General features: G+C 42.3%; 1 protein-coding gene across 1 annotated transcript in view; it reads right to left on the reverse strand.

The window, feature by feature from the left end:
• The window catches only part of ZNF407 (zinc finger protein 407), a 448,125-nt gene extending 426,244 nt beyond the window's left edge, over positions 1-21,881 (reverse strand). The window contains 1 exon segment of the mRNA XM_038525764.1: positions 21,580-21,881. The gene's annotated coding sequence lies outside the window, so the exon portion shown is untranslated.
• Positions 21,882-22,138: the final 257 nt, after the last annotated feature.

Here is a 22,138-nt window from a genome sequence, read left to right on the forward strand (position 1 = left end):
AAAGTATCACCCAATCCATTTTTGGAGTTGCAATTTGTAACAGAGACCACAACATAAAAAAAAAAAAAAAAAAAAAAAAAAAAAACTCGATTTTCTATGAAAATGCTCTAAGTTGAATGAATTCTTCCATGACAATAGAGTATAATTTAGCACCCTAAAATCCATTCACTAGATAACACCAGAGGCAGCTTTACCACTAGGAATGGATGTATCCACAGTCATGGTTTGTGCACCATCAGACCAGTGCATGAATACTTCGGTCCAGTAAAACCCACATCCTTGTCCAGAGAACAGGCCACAGTGCATTCCTACATAGTAAGTTGGTAAGCATGTCCATTTCCTCACCCAGGAAAAGGCCTGTGGTAGTTTAAAATGAGTCCACAGACTGTCTGACACTCCCTTCAAAGGACAAAAACCTCATTCTGTCCCCTTGGTGTGGGCTGGCCTCACTGACCTGCTTGTAAGTGGAAGTGACGGTGTCTGACTCCAGAGAGCAGGTCATGAAAGGCACAGGCTCTCTGTGGGCCCCCTCTCTGGCCTGCCTGCTGCAAGGACATTCACGCAGACTCTGTGTGGGGCAGGAGACTAAGCTCCCATCATGGGCCGGAGAAGAACACAGGGCTCCTACCAGCCGGCGAGCAGCTACTCCAGCACCAAGTCAGACTGCCGATGTCCACTGCCCCCATAACAACCTGACTGCTGGAGAAACCAGGAGCCAGAACCTTCCCAATCCACAGAACCAGGAGTAACAGATGCTTGTTGCTTTAAGTCACTGAGTTTTAACATAATTTGTTACATAGGAACAGAGAACTAATAGAATGCCCTTCTGTCCACCTTGTCAAAAATAACAATGGCTCAGTTTCACCCTCCTTTATGTTTATGTTCTATACACTTCCTTTCTTATGTGCTCTAACCTTTAACCACAGAATCCTCTGTCCTAGCACATTAAGATTAAGGTACACAAGAGGGGATCAGTACGTGTTCACTGAAATACATTGTATAATATGCATGTCAAGAGCAGAAATCTTATCAAACTTCTGTAAGATTTTAGAACTTTAATCAACTGACATTTATAACTCTTTCACTACCAAAACCAGATCTGATACAGCTTACAATGAAAAACTGATATAACAAAGTCAAGAGTTATTAAAGAGCTAACTAATAAAGAGATGAGGAAGAGTCTTAAATTTAGATTTGTATGGAATAAAAGGAATGTCTTAATGCTTCCTGAAAAACCTGATCATTTTGGAATTAGACACTCACTTGTATAGGCTCCAGGGATTGCTCAGAGAGCAACCTGCCCCAGAACTAACAGTAGCCATGAGTTCCTTTCCAGCTAGACTCTGAAATGTTAGCAGCCTACATTGCTAACAGTCGCGAAATCCAATGGGGCAGCTCACATGGTGAACACATGCATTGGCCACAGGCCACGTGACCCAAATGGTAGGAGTAAAGTAAAACTACCTGACGGAGAAAAAAATTCTCACTCAAATCAGAACAGAATTTTGCTTCTATTCTAGGGAAACATGTTTTATTTCCAATGTCCAATTCACTTTTGCCTGCAAGTTAAAAATTAGAATATGTGCTTGGTACCTATGGTAGAGCTAAAACAATCACTAAAAAAACATACTAATAGGGATCAAACACGGTGACCACAACAGAAGAAAAAGACCATCATCCCTTTAATTACCAAAGAGTTCCACCTTTCCAACACTACTTATGAAAATGTATTAAAATCAACATAAAACAACAAACCATGGGGCAAGATAAACTGTAAAAGTAGCTCAGCCTTCTTACCTGGCTATTTCTTTTCTTTTTTTTTTTTTTAATCTTCCTACACTTCAAGTACTATTTTCCAAATACATTAAATTGATTCAGTAATAAAGTTAATTTTACGATAATCTTATATCAACCATCTCTGACAAATGCAGCTTTTTGTAGTCAGAAATATTTTACACAAAATGTTAAAATTTAATATATCTTTCACAACGGATTTTTTTAAAATCAATGCTTGTTAGTATTTCTACCAATTTTTTAAAATTTATTTTAAAGAAATAAAATTTTTATTGGAACAGGAAAACAGGATAAAAGAAGGGGAATGAAGACTCTGAGTAGAGAATGAAAAAGTTCAATGCCATTAAAAGCAGACGCACAGGATCGTTGGTATCTTATGCCATTTGAAAAGGTTGTTTTATTATCAATGTAACTAATCACAATGAAACCATCTCTTACAACTAAAGACATTATAATGAATTTTCTTTACAACTGCAGAGAAATGGGATTTGCTGTTTCACATCAAATAGAACAGGCTGTATAAATTCTTCTTCCTATTTATTGTAAAATATAATTTCATCTATAAAATCAGTCATGAAATATTAAAACTGAAACAACAGAATTTATATCCTTTACTTAATTTAGTTTAAACGGTCTATTCACTAAAAAAGGGGGGGGGAGGTATATGTGATAGAGCCCCTATACTTTCTCATTAAGTGTTTCCATTAGACCCTTTATTTTCAAGAATTTATAATACAGCCATAAAAAAAAGCATTCCATGATAAAAGTTAGTATACTTTACTCAAATTTGCCTTTTATCTTTATCAAAAGGCAAGAGAATGAAATGAAGCACATGGCATACTGAAAGCTGAGGAACGAGGAGGAGGAGAATAAAAAGAAACACGTAATCCATTTACTCTAAAAATTTTAAACACTAGTGAAAGAGAACATTAAAGTACAAAGAAGGAAGCCTTTGTTTTCATCCCAAGCTTCCCAACAATAGGCTGCAGCCCGCGTGGCGACCACCGACCACTGCACCTAAGCCTCAGCGTCCTGGGCCAGAGGGGAGGGGAGGAGAAAGAAGACCCCTGCGTCCAAGGAGAAAACCCCTCGGTGACAGTAAGGAGCCATATTACACTCAACCAATAGAAAACGAACTCTTAGGTATGGATTTCTTTTTTTTTTTTTTTTTTCATTCCAGCAGAAAAAACACGAAGAAAAAAGGGATTTCCAAATTGCGAATTTGGGAGAAATACAACAAAAACCCACGTAGAGACACGTTCCAGAGCTCTTGCTGAGACCACATCACCAGGTCCACTGGGGGGGGGGGGGGGGGGGGGTTACAATGGCTCATCAGAGAGCTGCAGGGAAAAAAGATGGAAACTGCTAATTTGGGAAGAAATCTGGAAAACACTGTAATTCCAAATGTCAATAAGCTAACACACGATATAAAAACTATCAAGTCTCAGAACATGTGGAATATAAATTATTAGGTATCAAAGATCTGAGTGCTAAAAAAGTATATTTAGAAAGGAGAAAAGGCTTCAGTATTAAATTTTTTAAATGGAGGTAGTTTTAACCAAGTCCATTTATATACCAAAGTTAATAGTTTTTTTATTTCCTCTGGGTGGCAAAATTATGGGTCACTTTTCTTCCTCCTGGCATTTTCCTATACTTTCTAAAACATATTACTTTGGGAAGACGACTGACAGGGATGCTTTTTAAAAAATCTCTACATACGGTTGAATGGAAATTGACCACTCTCAAAAAAAGAAAAGAAAGGTGGGCGGGGGGTGGGGGTGACTGGGTGACGGGCACTGAAGGGGGCACTTGATGGGATGAGCACTGGGTGTTATTCTATATGTTGGCAAATTAAACACCAATAAAAATAATTTTTTTAAAAAAAAAGAAGCTCTAAGACAGAAACACATTTATGATTGTGGTTCTTGGACTAAACTCTGAATCAAAATAAATAAAAGGAAAGATAAGGGGGACTTATTAAAAAGTAAATGTCTGAGGAAGCACTCAGAGACCTAACACTGACACTCAAGAACAGAGGGAGGTGGGCAGAAACAATTAATACACCCTTAGCACCAGATCTTGGCCCCTAACACCACTCCCACTAAAAGGAACTTGGCAGCCTCAAGAAATGGCAGATTCTAGGGCTGGGGCAAAGTAGGTGTACAATATGAGCCCAGAACATTTTATTATGTCAAAAAGTGGAGAAATGTTTTTTTTTAAAGATTTATTTATTTATTCATAGAGACACAAAGAGAGAGAGAGAGAGAGGTAGAGACACAGAGAGAGGGAGAAGCAGGCTCCATGCAGGGAGCCCGACATGGGCCTCGATCCCGGGTCTCTAGGATCATACCCTGGGCCAAAGGCGGCGCTAAACCGCTGAGCCACCCGGGCTGCCCGAGAAACGTTTAAAAAAGACGATGATGATGATGTAACACAGACACAAGAGTCAGCTGGAAGGGGCTCCTCCTGGCCAAATCTGGGACAATGTGAGCACCAAATAATTAAGCACCATTAGACACACGAATGGACAAGTCCATGTTTATAGTTGGCAGATGGATGAACCGATGAGAAAAGACAGCCCTGTGTATATAGCAGGATGCTGAGGGCCGACTGGTAAATATGGAGGGAGTGAAGAAGATAGAAAGTCATACTAGCAAAGACTGCATCAGGCAAGAATCATCAATGGATGCTAAGTATAGGGTGGGGAATCATCCTGATATGTAGAATGTTTGAATGGTATGAAAGCATTGCCCCAAAAACTGCTTATCAGTTTCAAGGAAAGAATTTTTTGAAAACCTCAGTAATTGTCCAGTGGATAAATCAGCAACAGCTGTGAAATTAATATTTTCAAGGAAAGGCAGAGAGACATAGTATGCCTTCAGACAGAACACCCTGAGAAGGACAGGACACCATGCACCATGCAGGTGAGAATGCAAAACCTGCAGTTAATCAAGAGGAAACAGTAGACAAACACAAAGCAAGGAATATTTTATTTTAAAAAGATGTTAAAAAGAAAAAAAATGGAGGGGATCCCTGGGTGGCGCAGCGGTTTGGCGCCTGCCTTTGGCCCAGGGTGCGATCCTGGAGACCCGGGATCGAATCCCATATCAGGCTCCCGATGCATGGAGCCTGCTTCTCCCTCTGCCTGTGTCTCTGCCTCTCTCTCTCTCTCTCTCTGTGACTATCATAAGTAAATAAATAAAAATTAAAAAAAAAAAAAAGAAAAAAAATGGAGAGGACTACATTCCTCACCAATGTCAATGTCATAAAAGACAAAGACTATGGAAACATTCCAGATTAGAGGAGGCAAAGGAGAGAGGACAACTGAATGCAATGCCTATTCGCAGACTGAATCCTGTGATGGCAAGGAAAAAATGCTATTAAGGACATTTTAGGTCAACTGACGAAAAAGACTGTGATGATTAACTGTATGTGTTAGCTAACTGGGTTAAGGGATGACCAGATCGCCAGTAATACATTACATCTGGGTGTGTCTATGAGGCTATTTCTGGAAGGGACAGCATTTGAATCAACAGACTGAGTAAAGATCACCCTCACCAATGTAGGTGGGCATCACCCAATCTGCTGAGAGCCTAAATGGAACAAAAAGACAAAAGGAGGGCAAATTTGTTTTTGGGTTTTTGGTTTTTGTTTTTAGATTGAGCTGGGACATCCATCTTCTCCTGCCTTAATACTCCTGGTTCTCAGGCTTTTAAAAATCAGACTGAATCAAACCATCAGCTTTTTCATGTCTCCAGCCTGCAGAAAGCAGACTGTGGGGCTCTTAGCCCCCGCAGCCCTGTAAGCCAACCCCTATAAGACAGGGGCTCATCTGTATACACACATATATGTGAGCCTACTGTTTCACTGAAATACTGTCACACATTTTTGTACAGAGTGGTTCCAGAGGAGAATATTAAAGGATAAATTTTCTAACTTGGTTCTGGGATTTCTAGAATTGGCTCTCTAATCTGATTGGATTAAAAGATGCTAATGATTCTGTTTTCAGTGTAAAAAGAGTGCTTATACTTGGTCTATGATGAGAACTGATTACAGATACACAAAATACCTGCATTGGATACTCCTAATCAACCATTTATATGAATCAAAGCGCTAAGTGACTCTGTAACATTTCTGAAAAACCAAGGAATATAATGACTGGTTGGTTGGCCCAAATGTTGCTGGACAAAATGAAAGAAAATGATGAGCTCGGAGAGTCAAGTCCCAGCTCAAGCACTGCATAAATGACCTGAGAGCTTCCAAGTGTGCCCTGCAGGAAAGCCTGATCTCCTACAGCTGCAGGGCTGAAAGTGCTGCCTATCAAATGCTGAACATCCTTCAGAGATTGGCTAGATCCAAAAGCAAGGTGAATGGGCAGCCTCTCAGGGGTACACTGCTACTCTGAGAGTGCTAACTGGGAAGGATCCAAGCCCCAAACCCTGGGATGGGGACATGAAGGAAGACCCTAATAAAGCTGGGGATGCTGAGTTTCTAAATTCTGATGCATCTTCTCTGCCAGCGAAAGAGGTCTTCCCAACCCCAATAGTGCCCCCATGCCAATTCCTATTAATAAATGTCATTTTCTGTGTCTACATTTAACATGCCATTGGTTCTGTTTCTGTGGAGAACCCCAATATAAGTACTAATGTGAATTTATATAATTAAATGCTTTAATTATATAGGGGAATATACTTATTTCTAGAAAATATACACTTAATGATTTATGGGTAAAGGGTCATAATATAGTTAATTTACTTTCAAAAAAGTTCAGGGAAAAAAGGGTGTGTGTACACACACACACACACACACGTAAAGAGAGTGTACACACTCTCCAAATTATCTCCAAATAAAAAGTAAAGAAAAAAAACAAAAAAGATGAGTTTGTTTCAAATAGATGGCTTACAAAGATCTCTGCCACATCTCTAGGAACTGTCAGGGGATATATATAAAGCTTCTTAAAGAAAAAAAAAAAAAGATCACTTTCTTAGACTTGACAGAAAACTACATAGGAACTAGCAGCTCCCATTTAGACTTCACTTCCAATTGAGGGCCCACTGCAAATTATATTCTTCCTAGTGTAGCTGTGTCTCTGTACTAAAACGTTTTTGGGTTTGTTATAAAGATTTTATTTATTTATTCATGAGAGACACAAAGAGATGCAGACGTAGGCAGAAGAAGAAGCAGGCTCACCACAGAGAGCCTGATGTGGGACTCGATCCCAGGACCCAGGGGTCACGAACTGAGCCCAAGGCAGACGCTCAACCACTGAGCCACCTGAGTGCCCCTGTACTAAAAAGTTTTGACTCCTTTGCCATTAGAGGTTAAAAAACTATTTGTTGGTATCTGTTGATTCCTGTCCACTTGTAGTTTCCACACCAGCCTTAAAAAGTTCTGGGAGATGCCAACGCCAACAGAGTGTCATACTTCAGGAGTATGAAGTATTTTCCTATTCCTAGCAAAGCTGGTTAATGTATGTTCAATCTTACAAAATTTCAATGGTATCAACCATCTGCAACAGATAAACCTTCCTCGTGTCCCAAGCAAAAGGCCACGAACCGGCTAACACATCAGTTTCCTGACAGAGGCATGATGTATAACGGCACACTGTGATAACATGCGGCTAAGAGGCATCACAAGACTTCCTGCATCCTTACATCGGGTCAGCACTGCTTCCATCTTCTGTCCTTGGACACCTGAGCTCTGTCCGTACCATCTAGTCCAATTCTCTGCAACTAAGAGCCACTTGCAATCATACACACCTGTGGATTCTTTCATTGCCCTAGAAGGTTCTCTCTGCAACTACTCTGCCATTCATTACAAAGTGCTGGCATTCTTCTATAACTTTTCTTACCCCTTTTCTCATGATTTACACCTGGTAAAACTTCATTTCCATTTTCAAGTTTCCCTCCAAATTCTCCATCTGACTTCGATTTTGCTGTTTTTCATTAAACCTCTGTGTCTCTCACATCTCACCGTTAACTAGGATGACAAATGAGAAGGTTAGCCCCACATCAGGGTATCAGGTTCTCTGCTCTGCAGGGAGTCTGCTTCTCCCTCACTGCACCTCCCTTCACTCATGCACACATGCTCTCAAATAAATAAAATCTTTAAAATAAAGAAATGAATAAATGAGAGGTTAAATAACCTCCAAACTGTCTTTTAAAAATGATTATTTTTCACTTGATGGGATGAGCACTGGGTGTTAGGCTATATGTTGGCAAATTGAACTCCAATAAAAAAAAATTTTTAAAAAAAACAACAAGTATGAATTCAATTTCTGCAATAAATTCAGCAATATTCAGTTATCTGCATTTTTCTTGAAAAAAAAGAATATTTTTGGACCATTTTAACATACTTCTTTTGTTTTACCTGATGTGGTACAAATTAGGAAAATAAATTCATCACAAATTCTATCACCTTTATTTTTCCTGCCTGCTTTTATTTATCCTGCCTGCTGACATGGGTGTTAATGAATGCAAAAAATAAAATATGGTTAAAGAAAGGAGAGAAAACTGGACTATATACAAAGATAGACTCTTCAAAAGGAAAACCAAAAAGACTGTTTCCGTTTCAGTGTCTACAGTGCATAAGACTTGTCTACAAAATTCTGGAACACCTGAATTAAGAAGCTCCATTCTCACCTTAAAAGACAAATATTAAAACAGACTTAAAGTATTAATTTGTACACCAGGAGACAAGCTACCAAAATGACTGTAGAGGTTAAAACCTAAGGTGATATAAGTGCAATGTCTTAGGTAAATTCTAGAACTTTAAAACCAATTGTGAGGGGAGTGAAAACATGCTTGGGCTACTTCCTCAGTCACAGGGATGGCAGAGGCACCCCTCCAACAAAGTACCCCCTCCTGTTGACGGTGCCCAAAATGCCCCCGCGGTGGCACCCTACACACACTTAGGAAAAGAATATGGGCAACTGGAAGAAGAAGAGGGAAATGTGAGTGAGTTCCCCACTGCTCTTCTTCCTAATACACCCAAAATCATTTAAATCGGTGATTCAGTGGTGCTTCTCAGTTCCTTCCAAGCCTCACTGTCCTCTGGGAGTTTGGGCCAGGGGGTTACCATCAGGGGCTTTCTCTGCTGGAGTATCAGCGTGTTTCAGGATTCCCCTTCATGCCACGCTCTTGGCTTCTACAGGCCCACCGCTCACTAACTCTAGGAGATGCTGCTTCACGCAGTCTGCAAATGGTTAAGACACACTGTTTTTGTGATCCCTCAGTGACCACAAACACAGACATGAGGAAAACAGAATAACAACCTTCTTAATAGGAAAATGTTGCAGCCAAAGCCTCCTCAGACACAGTGTGTCTTCTAGTTTCCAGGTGACTGCATTTATTTCTATTCAAATTTTATGGATGAAGCACTGAAGTTACTAAAAAAATAGTGTTTCTCATGTGAACAATATTTCCCAAGTGCAACAGAAAATCACTAATGGCATTTTAAAATAAAGTTACATACCACAAGCAAGGATTTTTAAATAAGTACATATTATTCAACCACGGATAGGAAGAAAAACACAGGACCAACCTAGGACTTCACATATATTAATATATTACTTCTTATGACAAGGTCCAGTTTTAAAAAAATGTGAGATTAAAATACTGGGGTATAAAATATAGCAAAAACAATCAAGTAGGCAAATGACTTAACCCTTGGAAAACTCTACATATCTTATTCATTTACTAATTTCTTTTAATTATATAAATGCTTAAAAAAATCAGTAGGAATCAATAAGGACTCAGCTCTGAGTTCATTCTGAAACAAGAATGCTCTGAAAATCAGTCCCCTCCCTGCTATTGGCAGCCCATCCGGGCTGGTCTCACAAAGTCCCGTTTATGGATATTCACATGTGGGTAGGAGCTTCCTTCAGATCACACATCTATGAAACAGGGCAGAATGATAAAAGACCCCAACTCTGTAATATCATGCTTCCACATTCCAAGGAACAGATCACAGAACTATATCTGTGGAGGAGGATAACTACAGAATACTAGTTTTCTACATATTCACAACCTGCTTTTCCTTTTTTATTTGGATACAGAAGCTAGAACCAACACAGCAAGAAGGTAACACCTAACACCTTTACTACTGTAATAAGTGAGTTTAAAAATGGGTCAAGCACAAACACAGAAGTTTGTGTCTCACTCTTGAAGACTTCCAGGGCAAGTGTTCCTGGTCTGCAGGCAGTCAGGTCCAGGTCCATCCTGGAATCCTGGTTCCTCCCACCTTCAAGGCCTGCCCTAGAGCTTCCTCTTTCCCTGCATCCAGCTGACAGACACAGAGGAGCTGAAAGAGGCAGCACATTTGCTTCTTAAAAGCCTTGATTGAAAAGTGGCACCTACCACTTGACTCATACTTGCTTCCTGCCAGAGTCGGAAAAATGTGACCTGGAACCCTGCAGCTCTGTCTTAGGAAAGAGAAGAACTGACAGATTTAGGTGGGCAGCCAGCCTCCTCTGTCACACACCAACCCCACAATGATCATATTGCTTATCATTAGATCCTTAAGGAAGGCTTTCAGGCTTTAAAAAACCTTTGAGAAATGCAACTATCCCTGAAGAGCACACCTGGAGCTTTTACTTCCACATTTGTAAAACAAGGAAATTATAGACAATATCAATCCCTTACAAATTCACCTAATCATCAAAACTTGAACCCTTGGTCCTATCCACGGAGAGATTCTGATTCAGAACGTCCAGGAGTGCCTGGGGGGTTCTGTCCCACTTAAGTGTGGGACTCTTGATTTTGGCTCAGGTCATGAGCTCGGGGTTGTGAGACTGAGCCCTGCACAGGGCTCCACGCTGGGCTGAGAGTCTCCTTGGGATTCTCTCTTTCTCTTTCTCTCTCTCTCTCTCTCTCTCTCTCTCTCTCTCTCTCTCCCCCCCTTCTGCCCCCCCCCCTCGAGTTCACACTCTGGAGTTCTCTCTCTCTCCCCCCCCTTGTGCCCCCCCCCCTGAGTTCACACTCTGGAGTTCTCTCTCTCTCCCCTCCCTTCTGCCCCCCCCCCCCGAGTTCACACTCTGGAGTTCTCTCTCTCTCTCCCTCTCTCTCTCTGTAAAAAAAAAAAAAAAAAGAAGAAGAAAAAGAAAAAAGAAAGTCTGGGATGGGGACAAAAGTTAGTAGTCCCATACCCATACCCAAAACTACATGATGGACCCACAAGATTCTTTTTTTTTTTTTAATTTTTTTTTATTTATTTATGATAGTTACACAGAGAGAGAGAGAGAGGCAGAGACATAGGCAGAGGGAGAAGCAGGCTCCATGCAGCGGGAGCCTGATGTGGGATTCGATCCCGGGTCTGCCAGGATCGCACCCTGGGCCAAAGGCAGGCGCCAAACCGCTGCACCACCCAGGGATCCCCACAAGATTCTTAATGAAAACCATTTGATCTCATTTTTTGAAAGACAATAATTTCTCCTACCATTCCTAATGATCTAAATTTTCTAAGCTATTTTTAAAAGTACATTACCACCTTAGTTTAAATTCTAATGGCTTTATAATTATATGCACTCCTATGATTTCTCATTCTATAATAAACTGATCCAATAATTATATATCAAATTCGAACCCATAATTCACAGTCAGCAGAAATGATAAGTGAATTGTACACTTAAAAAGCAGCAATTTGGGGGATCCCTGGGTGGCTCAGCAGTTTAGTGCCTGCCTTTGGCCCGGGGCATGATCCTGGAGTCCCATCGAGTCCCGCGTTGGGCTCCCTGCATGGAGCCTGCTTCTCCCTCTGCCTGTATTTCTGCCCCGCCCCCATCTCTCATGAATAAATAAATAAAATCTTTATTTTTTTTTAAATAAAATCTTTAAAAAAAAAAAAAGCAGCAATTTGTTGCTGCTTCTAGGTTTCAAACACCAAGGTTCCATTATATTTAGTAAGTGACAAGAAAGCTAGACTTTGGTTACAATGGATGATTACACTGGTTTAACTCCCAACTGGGTTAAACAATGTCTTTTCCTGACTAGGCTTACTACCTTACTTGTTTTTATTTAATGCTATTCTGTTTGTATTTACAAGACAAAAAGCACAGCATATAGGAGAAAATAAAAGAGAAGTGTGAACATCAAACACATTGCAAAACACTGAGAGTTATGACTGAGATTACACAGCTTCAGCAAAATGCAGCAGAAACTAGGAAAGCTGAAGTATCTAAAATCAGTTTTAAGAAGGCTATGTTCTACATTTGCCCATAAGGGATCTCTGACAGGCACTCCATGTGTCTGAAATGCAGACTTCCCTGCTATGGAGGGACTCTCGTAGGCTGTCAACTTCTTAGTGAGGAGCTGACTTTGCTAGAAAGTATGACATGATATAATTACAAACATTTGACAGTTCTCCTGATTTAGACAATTTTAACACTCTGAATATCAAACAAAAATAGTAGTGCTATTTGGTTCCATAGGACATATAATTTGACATAGGGCTTCAAGAACCACATTTTTATTTTTCCTATACTTGTTAATTTCAAGGAGTGAATGTCATACCATGATGGCTTTCAATAAGATTTTCAGTGCAAGCAATGTTTAAGGAAAAAATCCTCAGAATATGGGATAAATAGGACACTCAAAAAAAATTATCAAAGGTGAAGAAAAAACAGGCAAAGGTAAAATTCTCCAAAGTTCCCTTTTTAGCAACCAACTGCCCAAGCCAAGAAGTATCATTTCTTAAATCCTCTGGCCTAATACCACTTTCTAATGACCTGGAAGATGCAATCCTTAGAACTAAAACAGAATTCAATTTCTTTTTCAGCTTTAGGGACTTGTCATCGGCTAATTCTAGCAGATAAAGTCATATACACTGGCTTAGGAAAAAACCTAAGACAAAGTAACTTTTCAAATGGGGCAAACAGACTCTTTACCAGTCTCCTACACTCCCCACTTTGCTTTTACTTTTTCTCTCCTAACTCCAGCACTCTCAGTCATTTACTGTTTTGTCGGATTATATTCTTGCTCTGACCTTTTCTAAGGGTTTTTCAGATCAGAGAGCCTCTACCACTTGCACTTGCAAGCCCACAGCTACCTTTCCTTTCCTGTACTGGTGATACTGGCCCACACAACCTCACTGTATAAACTCAGCACAAGGGATGCCTGGGTGACTCAGCAGTTGGGCGCCTGCCTTTGGCTCAGGTCTCAATCCCAGGATCTGGGATCGAATCACACATCAGGCTCCCCATGAGGAGCCCTCTGCCTATGCCTCTGCTTCTCTTGCTCTCTCTCTCAATCTGTATCTCCTATGAATAAATAAATAAATCTTTTAAAAAAATAAAAATAGGGGGATTCCTGGGTGGCTCAAGCGGTTTCTCACCTGCCTTTGGCCCAGGGCGTGATCCTGGAGTCCCGGGATCGAGTCCCGCATCGGGCTCCCGGCATGGAGCCTGCTTCTCCCTCTGCCTGTTTCTCTGCCTCTCTCTATGTCTATCATAAATAAATAAAAATAAATCTTTAAAATAAATAGATAGATAAATAAATAAAAAAATAAATAAATAAACAAACTCAGCACATGATGTACTTGGCAGTAAGCACTCAGCAAGTATTAACAATCGTTATCATTGAAACCAATTTTCTTTTTTGAAATCTCTACTCCTGAAAGTTTATATCCTAATCCTGCAAAAACACGTCTTTACCACAATCACCTCATCATATCTTTTTTACAAAAAGTGAATAGTCCCATGCAGACAGACTTTGCAAAAAGAAAAAAAAAAAAAAAGGCACAGATGTTTGTGTTTTAAATATTTGGTAGATATAAAAAACAATTTTACCATGGGCAAGGAAACAAATCCCTGGGTGCAGATCAGTTTAAGAAAATTAAATACTTATCTTTGTCCCTCTCGGTGCCCCCACCACCTTCGCTCTTCATACTTACAGAGCTCTCCTCGGACATGGACTTTGTGTCTGTAACTTATCTGTTTTCTTAATTACTTTAGCAAATAGTACTCTAACAGTATACAATTTGTTTTGCACATTTCCAAACTTAAAAAAAAAAAAAAAAAACGAAAAATAGTATATATATTCTTCTGGAAGTATCTTTTCTTCCCCCAGATGACCTTCCTGACACTTATCCCTGGTGATGCATGCAGCTAAAATCCTTCAGTTTCACTACCGTATAGTCCTTCACTATAGAAGTCTAGTACAACTTATCCATTCTCCTGTGATGTACACTGCTTCCAGTTTTTTCCTTTTACCAGTGCAATAGTGAGCGTTCTTGTACACGTCGCCAGGCATTCAAGCACAGCAGTTTCTCTAGAGGGCAGTGAATTGCCAATTTTAGCATGTACCCATTCACCTGAAGAGCTTGTTAAGCTGGCCCATCCTCAAAGTCTGATTCAGTAGGTGTAGGGTGAGGCCCAAAATCTGCCTACAAAGTTCCCGTGAAATCCTGGGAACACATTTTAGAGGCACTGCTCTAGGATAAAGACTTTGAAATGGAATTACTAGGTCAAAGGATACATTGGTCTCTAACTTTACAAGATAATTCCGAAGTTATTGTACCAAGTTACACTCCTATCAGTTGGGTATAAGCAATCCAGCTGTTTCCTCCCAAACAACAGATATTGTCAGATTTTTATGCTGTTGCCAACCTAATGTGTGTGAAACTATATACCTTTTTCATCCTAATTTGCCTTTCCCTAATTACCAATTAAGTTGAAAATCTTTGCATTCGGGTTTCCTGTTTTGTGAGATGCCTATTGAGGTGGGGTCCTTTGCCCATTTTTCTATTGTTATTATTGATTTGCCATTTACTTTTCTGGATACTAATCTTTTATCACTAATGTGTACTGAAAATACCTATTATCACTTGTGACTTGTCTGTTCACTCACTTGATGGTTTAATAAACACAAGTTATTGATGTTAATATTGTCAAACTTATGAATCTTTTCCTTTATGGTCTGCGTCTTCTGTGATTTGTTTTAGAATCTCTTCTCTATATCAGAGTCATACAACTACTATCCTACCTTGTTTTCTAAAAGTTCCACAGTTTTGCTGTCTTTAAGCCTATAGTTGACCTATAGTTGATTTTTTTTTGAATGATGTGATTTAGAAATGTATCCCACTCTCAAAAACGTTTGATGTGATTTAAAATGTATCCCACTCTCAAACGTTTCCTTTTTGGTAAAGACCAGTTATAGCCAACTATAACTTTTGTGAGGATACAAAAAGTGCCCCCAAGTAAAATACTGATTAGGTGTTAACCACTCAGGCCTTTATTGGGAGTTATTCTGCTCTCTCATTGAGGCACACAAAAAGCTGAAAAACTCCAATGTGAAAATATGGAAAGTTATTAACAAATTAGACTATGATCCCCAACCCACCATACTCCAGGAAGAATCCTTTAAAAAATCCCAAAAACTCAATGTAGTCTTTTTAAAAATATAGAGAATTAAGCATTGGAAAAAAGTGTGGGAAAACTGTCATTCTCAACAGTACTGGTTGGGATATAAATCTATAAACCTTCCTAGAAGGTAATTTTTCTCTCTGTCTCTCTCTCTCCCTCTCTCCACACATGCACATACACACTCTCTATGTGTGTACATATACATTTGACCTATCAATGACTCTACAAGAAATAACTGGACAAAATACGTGTTTAAGGATATTCAGCATGAAGCTCTTTATAATATGAAAATTAGAAACAACCTAATATCCAATGATGCAGGATGGGTTAAAGATGAAGCTGCTATGGCATGTCCATACATTGGAATACCGTGCAGATTACACAGCTCTGTTAATGTGAGAAGATGTTCACCATATTCTACTAACAAAATGCACATATAAATATTCATTTATTCATAAATATCAAGTGCCTTGTGTGTGCCAGGTACCAAGCAAGTCACTGGTAAACAGAAAGAGATCTGTTCCCTGAATCCAAGGAGAGAGAGCTTGCGAGCTTTGCAGGGAGACAGACCAGATATATAGCTTCAAATTATTCTGGTTGGGATAGAAAAGGCACGGGCATTTTGAAAAACAGAACCAACTTACAGATGTGTATATGTAATGTATCCAGCACTTCACCATGGTATACAAAAAGAACGCATGCACTATGCACTACCAAGTGCTGGGAAGTAGGAGAATACTTAGAGCACCTGCCTTGTGATGAACTGAAGCGTATATATCTTCTACAAAAAGGCTCTAGGGAGAATTTTAAGAAAAGCAGTGTAGTTATGGAAAGTCATACACTGGAAGACAAATGTGAGACATTGCAGAACCACAGCAAAAGAACTGGGACAAATAGCATCCATTCCTGCCAATTCAAAACTGAGATTGACCAAGATCAAGTACAAGTTTTTGAGCAAATAACCATTCTTCCAAGAGCCTACACTTTTCCCTTTCCATGCTATGTTTGTGTCTGACAAATAATAATAAACCTCCTGAGATAAGAAATTTCTCATAATTGGGACCAGGCTCAAAGGATTCTGACATTATATGCTCATTTCTTTTAAACTTCTGTACCAAAAATCAGTAAAGCAATGAAAGTAATCAATTTCAAAGGGAAAATATTTATCTTGAGAGCACCGCTATCACATACTATCTCAACCAAGAGATCAAAGTTAAAATTCCCCAGTGATAAGACATGTCTATGTCACGTACGTCCCAATACGAGACCGAGAAGGGCACAACTTCACCACCGTGGTCTTCTTGCCAAAATGCTTCACACTCCATTTAATCATGAAAGGACATCAGACAAATCCAAAATAAAGGACTTTCTACAAAATAAAAGACCAGCACTCTTCAAGTGCATAAATGTCATTAAAAATAAAGCCAAAAAAATAAAAAAAATAAAAAAAATAAAGCCAAAAGGAGATGTCACATACTGGAAGAGACTAAGGAGACAGAATACCTTAATACAATGTGGGCTCCTGGATTGGACCCTGGACCAGAGAAGGGACACGGTGGTGAACCTCAAAGTCTTTAGATTAATTCTATCAACTATCTGGTTTCAATAACTGCACTATGGATGCATAAGATGCTAATCAATGGATGCTTGTTGAAAAGTATACAGGAACTCTCTGAGCCATTTTAGCAACTTTTTTGTAATTCTTAAGTTATTTCAAAGTATAAAGTGTTTATAAATCATTTCAGATGAATGATACACAAGGTATGAGATAAATCACTCATTAACTGTAACATAAAAACAGGCTGCGTCCTCCAAAATTGTGCTTAAAAAAAAAAATCCAAATAATTGCAAATAAGGCTTAAACTGGAATAAATTATAACTTTTCCATAAAAGCCTGTAATTGTGATAATGTAGAAAGTATAGTAATTTTCCTAGGACACCGAAATCTCTCCAGAAAAATGGTCCACTTTATTTTCCCCCTTAATCCTTTTTTAATTCAACTTACATTTATTTAACATCTACTATGGGCACATAACTGTGTGAGGGCCTGATAAGATTCTGATATATAAGAAATGAACATTTCAGAACACAACAGAGAAAAGCATAGAGTAATAAAATTGGAAGTAATTTTTCACTCCTATACAACCTAGCAATTAACCCAGACACTCTTTAAGTGCAAATGTCGATAAGACGGAAGGTCCTCAGAGCTCATGTGACTTCTCTTCAATGAGTGGTTCTGACCTCTAGAATTATCTCCAAAAATTATCCTTGAAAATGCCAAAATGACTCCCTCCAAGAAATACTATATTTCTCATCCTTTTAATTTTTTTTTCATTTAATCATTATGTTTTTGGTACACTGCTGATTGGTAACACAAAATTAAACAACTCCATTCTTTGAGTACCAGGGAAAAGGTTACACTGGTGTAAACCCAGGGAGTTTACTTACTCTCCTAAGAGATTAAAGGCAACATTGTGTATGGCCAGGGCTGTCAAAGTGTGATCTCAGAGCCCACAGCTTCAATGTCACCCAGGTGGAACCTGTCAGCAACGCAAATTCTCAGCCCCAGTCCAGACCTGCTGAATCAAAAGCCCAGGGGACGCTGAGTATTTTCATAAGCTCCCCAGGTGACTCTGATGCACCTTAACTTGGAGAACCCCTGATGGAAGCAGAAAGACTGGCCTGTAAATCAGGAAGCCTGATTCTAATCCCTGCTCTGCCGCTAAACTCGGAGACAGATTACTCAGCTTCTGTGGGCGCTCAGCCTCCTTACAGGACAACCAGGGAACTGGAACAGATCATTGCCACAGTCCTGAGAAAGATTTGACCAATCTAGGAAGGCGGTCACTTCTTTAAGGCCTAAAAGTGAAAGGACCACCCAAGTATTTCATCGCATCTTTCTTTTTCATCAAAATGAAACAACTAAAATTTCCTCTTTTCTTCAACTGGTCTCTGAATCGCATTTAATATATCTAAAACAAGGGGATCCCTGGGTGGCGCAGCAGTTTGGCACCTGCCTTTGGCCCAGGGCGCGATCCTGGAGACCCGGGATCGAATCCCACATCGGGCTCCCGTGCATGGAGCCTGCTTCTCCCTCTGCCTGTGTCTCTGCCTCTCTCTTTCTCTGTGACTATCATAAATTAAAAAAAAAAAAAAAAAAAAAATTAAAAAAATTAAATAAAATAAGGGGCACCTGGGTGGCTCAGTCAGTTAAGCTACTGATTCTTGACTTCGACTCAGGTCATGATCTTGGGGTCCTGGGATGGAGACCTACCTTGGCTTCACGCTCCATGGGGAGTCGGCTTCAGGATTTTCTCTCTCCCTCTGTCCACAACCCCTGCACATTCACTCATGCTCTTGTGCTCTCCCTCAAATAAATCTTCAAAAACACATATATATCTAAAATGTCTTATCTAGATAAAATTGTGTTTGCTTTAGCAAAAACCATACAAATGCTGATTTTTCTATTTATTACCATATCATGTCTGTACAGGAGGAATTTCACGTAAAAACAAAATCTCCAAGAAACCCATCTACTATAGTCTGAATTGTGTCCTCCCCCAAAATTCATTATGTTGAATCACTAATCCCCAACGTGATGGTATTTGCAGGTGCAACCTTTGAGAGGTAATTAGATTTAAATTAAGTCATGAGGGTAGGGTCTCTAAGATGAATCAATGTCCTTATAAGAAGGGGAAGAGAGGCCCAAGTTGTCTCGATCTCTGTCATGTGAGGACACAGTGGAATAAGTGACCATCTGTAAGCCAGGAAGAGGCCTCATCAGGAACCAGCACCTTGATCCTGGACTTCATGTTCAGAGCTGTGACAAGTAAATACCTGTGTTGTCAGTTCTCCAGGCTATCACATTTTGTTATAGAAGCCAAGCTAAGGCATTCACTCAAATGTCTGGGGTATTATCTAACACACACATTATAGTTCAGAAGAACTGGGGGATCCCTGGGTGGCTCAGTGGTTTGGCACCTGCTTTCATCCCCGGGCATGATCCTGGAGACCAGGGATCGAGTCCCACATTGGGCTCCCTGAATGGAGCCTGCTTCTCCCTCTGCCTGTGTCTCTGCCCCTCTCTCTCTCTCTCTCTCTCTCTCTCTCTCTTTCTCTGTGTGTGTCTCTCACGAATAAATAAATATTTTAAAAACAGCAATAAAAAAAAAGTTAAGTATTTGAGAGATAACCGGTTAGATTGGGATTATGTTGCCAAACTACAAAGCAGGAAATCATATTAAAAAAAAAATCATATTAAAAAGAAAAAGAACTGCGCCCCATCCTTGCATAAAGAGCATGTGTGACCTAACCACAAGATGTACTTAAGTCTGAAAACAAAGAATTTTAAAACATGCAGCACCTGGGTGGCTCAGGTCATGGTCTCAAGGTCCTGGGATGGAGCCCTTCATCAGGCTCCCTGCTCAGCGGGGAGTCTGCTTCTCCCTCTCTCTCTGCCCTTCCCTCCCTGCTTGCATTGCACGTGCACTCTCTCTCAAATAAATAAAATCTTAAAAAAAAAATCTTCTTAAAAAAAAGAAGAATTCTAAAATGTATAGATATAGACATTTCCATTACTGCCTAAGAAAAAGAGCTTAATTTCTACTTCTATTCATGGATTTAGGAACTGGAAATCTTCTCACCACCATGAGACCTGAAAAACCTGTCATACAAACCCCTTCTTTTGAAATGTGAGAGTCTAATTTATAAAGGTCCGAATTCTCCTCTAACGACACAAACCTAGTTCAAGTCAATGCTGGGAGAAATGTCCCATGGAGCAAGTGAATACCCACTAATCCTGGAGACCTAAACCAAACCCCGTCCCCTGCAAGCCCTCGCCACTCCTTCCCAGGCAGACACCATTTGCTCTGTGCATGTCCATGTCAGCACTTAGCAAAAGGCACTGTATTTGTTTCTGTATCTGCCTCCTTAAGCAGATCCTGAAATCTAACTCCAGCATCTAGAGTGGCGTGTGGAAATAAGCGAGGACCACTGTTTGCTCAGGTGGAGTCAGTACGCTTTGCTGAATACCAGTGGGACCCTGTCCTGTCTTGCAGCTTTTCTGTAAATCTGAAATTATCCCAAAATAATGTTTTTACAAAGGCACCGTGGCAACCGTGTTATCAGCAACAATCACACCTGCCTGCAGATCACGCAGGAAGACGGCCGCTCCTAGAGAACCTTGCACACTGTGTATCAGACATGCCAAGAGGCGTTCGTTATCTCGAGAGTAACAAACTTGAAGAATGAGTAACAAACATTTGAGATTTGAATTCTGACATTAACTTTGTTCGCAGGATTTAATCTGAGTTTTAATTGGCAGAAAGGGAATAATTAAATCCTAGTCTACGAGGTTGCTGCGCTCAATGAAGCATGCAGAGAGAGGATGCGTCAGAAATGCTGTTCCGTCGGTGGCAGGGCCCTTCCCTCCGCCGTGCTCCCGCTGGACCGGACTCCTCACCGCGCGGCAGGGCGTAGCGGGTGGGACTCAATCCAGCGGCACGGGCGGCAAACGGACAGCGCGGCCACCGCGAGGGCTGGGATCGCCTGCAGTTACTTTACTAGGCCTCCCGCACGTGTGTCGAGGGATGCTAACCTTGCCGAGATGCCCTTCCTCTCCCCTCAACTCCCCAGGGAAACAGAAGGGCCATCTAAACTCAGCTCAGCCGACAGACAGGGGTCAGCACTCCCGGGCGCAGCCCCGGCACCCGACCCGGAGGACGCGGGCGAGCACGCTCAGGACGCGCTGGGGCTGGCAAGAGGTGGGTCTCCGCCCGGGCCGAAGCCGCCCGCGCACGGCCGCGCCGCAGCCCCGGGCCCCCCCGCGTCCAGAGCCGCCGGGCCGAGGCGCGGCACCCGGCCCTGCAGGCGCGCTGCTCCCGGGCTCCAGCGTCCTTAACGGAAGGAGGCGCGGGCAGCAGCGGCGCAGCGGTGCATCTGGGGGTGACCCGGGAGCAGGCGGGCGGCGGCGGCGGAGGAGGAGGAGGAGGAGGAGGAAACCACCGCCCGGACGGTAAACCGGCGGGGCCGCGGCTCCAGGCTGCGGCAGGTGCTTCCCCCGCACACCCGCTGCGCGACGGGGTGCCGACAGCCGGCCCGCGGGGAAGCCGAGGCTCCGCCGGCCCGCGAGCCCCGCCGCAGGCGGTCGCGCAGCGAGCGGGAGGAGGGCGGGAGCGGAGGCCGGGCGGCGGCCGGGCCGCGGGCGGCGGGCGTGTGCCGGGCGAGGCTGGGCGGCGTCGGGAGGGACCGGCGAGCGGGGAGGGGCGGAGGCGGGGGGAGGGGGGAGGAGGAAGAGCGAAGGGCCTTGGCGGGGCTCCCGGCGCCCAGCAGCCCGGGCCCGGGCCCTCAAGCCACCGCCCCCAGGCCCTGCGCTGACGCTGGACGGTCCCCGCCTCCAAACCCCCCGCCCCGGCCAGAGAATAACTTACCTGTTTGCCGACGGAATCGCTCCTGCTCGCCCCTCTGACTGACTCCTCCGGCTCACCGTCTTCCCTCTGGGAGGAAAGGGAGGGACTTCCTGCCTCTCATGCGAGCGACTTCCGGCGGTTCCCAGGTCGCCTCCGTGGCGGACCGAGCGCCGGACACCACGACCAAGAAACAGGGTCCCGGAACTGGTTTAGCCGAAAGCACATCGAGTTCCCCGTTTCTGCCCCGAGTGGCCGGCCGACCCGTGTGCCGCCTTCTTTTCGGCCCATCGGCTCTTGCCGGAAACCACTCGGAGATACAGCCGGAAGTCCCTCCCCCCCCTCCCTCCCCCGAAGAGGGAAACGGAAGGCCGAAGGAGTCAATCTCCGCGAGGGGAGACGCGTGTCAGGGCGGACGGCGCGCGGTGTCGGTCCAGGAGGGCCCCTTGGGATTGATTTCCAGAGGGCGCGGGAGCAGGAACTTGCCGGCGGGTCCTGCCTCCTCCCCACTCCGCCGCGTCGTGCGCTCGCCGTCGCTATGGGCCCCGAGGTCGCGGGCCGAGGGTCGGGTGCTGGGCCGGGC

Source organism: Canis lupus, chromosome 1, assembly GCF_011100685.1.
Source record: "Canis lupus familiaris isolate Mischka breed German Shepherd chromosome 1, alternate assembly UU_Cfam_GSD_1.0, whole genome shotgun sequence".
Taxonomy (NCBI): Eukaryota; Metazoa; Chordata; class Mammalia; order Carnivora; family Canidae; genus Canis; species Canis lupus.